At 33.4% G+C, this 2,500-nt stretch overlaps 1 long non-coding RNA gene across 1 annotated transcript in view; it reads left to right on the top strand.

The window, feature by feature from the left end:
* Nucleotides 1–1,247, top strand: part of LOC144961472 (uncharacterized) — a 7,948-nt gene extending 6,701 nt beyond the window's left edge. Inside the window, exon 3 of the long non-coding RNA XR_013643166.1 lies at nucleotides 1,097–1,247. This is a non-coding gene — a long non-coding RNA (uncharacterized LOC144961472). The remainder of the gene's footprint in view (nucleotides 1–1,096) is intronic.
* The last annotated feature ends 1,253 nt before the right edge of the window (nucleotides 1,248–2,500 follow it).

Below are 2,500 nucleotides of genomic sequence, written 5' to 3'. Positions count from 1 at the left end.
GGCTGTGGTGATGATGATGATGATAATAATAATAATAACGATGATGATGGTGATGATCAATATAATAATAATAATAATAATAATAATAATAATAATAGTTTTGCACCAAAGACTGACAAGGAAGACGCTCATTGGCCATTGGTAGCTAATCAAAAAGTTCTTTCTTTCCAACTCTTTAAATTATATATAACAGAATAAGTAATAATTACATGGTAGTATAGAAATATACATAAACAGGAATATACGTTATGTAATATAACGTCAATGCACAAGTGTAGTTAACTAATGATACGAATATAATTTATTAAATTTTATATATTCAATTGTGACATTATTTAGAAGTAACTAAATGTAATTAAGGGTATTGTTAATGAAAATATAAATTTGGTAATACAATTGCAAAGGGCAATAACTCAATAATTATACACCATAACAATAATAATAGTAATAATAATAATAATAATAATAATAATAATAATAATAATAATAATAATAATAATAATAATAATAATAATAATAAGCATCATCATCATGATCATCATCATGATCATCATGATCATGATCATCATCATCATCATCATCATCATCATCATCATCCTCCTCATCATCATCATCATCTTGATAATAATAATAATAATAATAATAATAATAATAATAATAATAATAATAATAATAATAATAATAATAATAATAATAATAATAATAATAATAATAATAATCTCATCATCATCTTCATCACCATCATCATAATCATCATCATCATCATCATCATCATCATCATCATCATCATCATCATCATCATTTATCATCTTCATCATCTTCATCTTCATCATTATCATCATCATCATCAGCAGCAGCATCATCATCATCATCATCATCATCATCATTTGCATCCTCCTCCTCCTCCTCCTCCTCCTCCTCTCCTCCTCCTCCTCATCACAACTACGTATCCATCACTTTTCACGTGTTCATTTGGAACACTAGTGGCTGTCCTTAGTATAATTTTCTATTTCCACACATAGATATGTGGTGATCCCCTTGTTATTTTGACTGAACTCTTTGTTTTTTAAACCCTTTTTCTACTTGAATTACTCAGGGAGCAACAAACCTTTCAGGGATGACATCAATATCCTTCAGTTCCTGGTCAAATGCCGATCCGTAAGCATCAGGTTTGAATATATTATGTTGGAGAATTTTGATAACATTTTATTGCTACATCCAGACCTGCCTACTTCAAAACGTAAAAATTCGTAATTTTTAGGGAATACAGACTAGTATTCACTACTATGGTTGTTTTAAAATTCAAAAATTTACTCTCACAAGGATTAAATAACATTTCAAAATCCATAAAATTATGTAGTCTCGCACCAACTTTCATTTTCAATAAGTTTTAATCTTTGTGATGCTCAATAAGTTCGGTGTCAAATTTTCGTAATTGTACGAATGTTTCGTAATGGTTAGCAGGTCTGTAGCCTATATTCTTGTTATATTTCAAAAGTAAACCCCGAACCGTTGACCAAGGCTCTGGATAGGACTATGTGTTATCCATAGTGTCAATAAGGTATTATGGAAAGATGTCCTTCAGCGCCATTATGCCCATGGAGTCGGAGTTTATCCCGGTTTCTATGTCGTTTAACGGAAAATAACAATTATTGCTTACTACTCTTGGGATAGGATGCTTGTCTATCATAAAATACTGTCCGCCAGACCTAACAGACCCAGCTACCCAATCACTGATGGGTGGACAGGCGCGGTGAGGGGGTGGGGGTGGGGGGGGGGGGCAGGAAAAAAAATCTCGACATCACCTGGGAGGATCGCTCTCAATACCCTGGTGTGTGAAGCGAGAGCTCTACCAACTGAGTCATTGGGAACCTTTCTGATATCTGGAATATTTTGAGTCTAGATAAAGATGATCAAAAGTATTACATTTAGGGTATTTTTTCTGCCCACGGAGACGGAGTTTATCCCAATTTCTATAGCGCCAAACGGACAATGACCATTGCTTGCAAACCATTTGACAGGACTTTACCCAAGATCTAACAGACTCAGCTTCCCAAGCACTGCTGGATGGAGAGGGGGTCATAAAAAAATCTCAACTTCACCAGCATCGATCTCGGGCCCTTTACGAGAAAAGCGAGTACTTTACCAATTGACCGATCAGGACCCCCAAATTGTCAAGCAAAATGAATATATTTTATCACTCTGATTGTGACTCAGTTTGAACTATTCTTCCTTTTTAAGAGACATTAGAAAAATTAGATATGACTTTTAAAAACGATAAAAATCAATACTTATGTTTTGCATTGAGTGAATGCATTATTTTCCAAAGCTGTCCCTGGATTGGTCGATAAAGAATAATTACAATGACTTTTCCCCCACCAGATTGGACTCTCAGTGGTGGGGCTTGTTGTTGTTTTTTGTTATGAATTGTTTTCTTTTATGATTATATTTGTACTCGTTACAATTTCGACGGTAGAACCCATCGAGTGCCAAAAAAAAA

Source organism: Berghia stephanieae, unplaced genomic scaffold (genome assembly GCF_034508935.2).
Source record: "Berghia stephanieae isolate SIO BIC M18660-M18661 unplaced genomic scaffold, UCSD_Bste_1.3 scaffold2563, whole genome shotgun sequence".
NCBI classification, from domain to species: domain Eukaryota; kingdom Metazoa; phylum Mollusca; class Gastropoda; order Nudibranchia; family Aeolidiidae; genus Berghia; species Berghia stephanieae.
The sequence above is the reverse complement of the archived record's forward strand: the minus strand, read 5'-3'. Positions and strand labels throughout refer to the sequence as shown.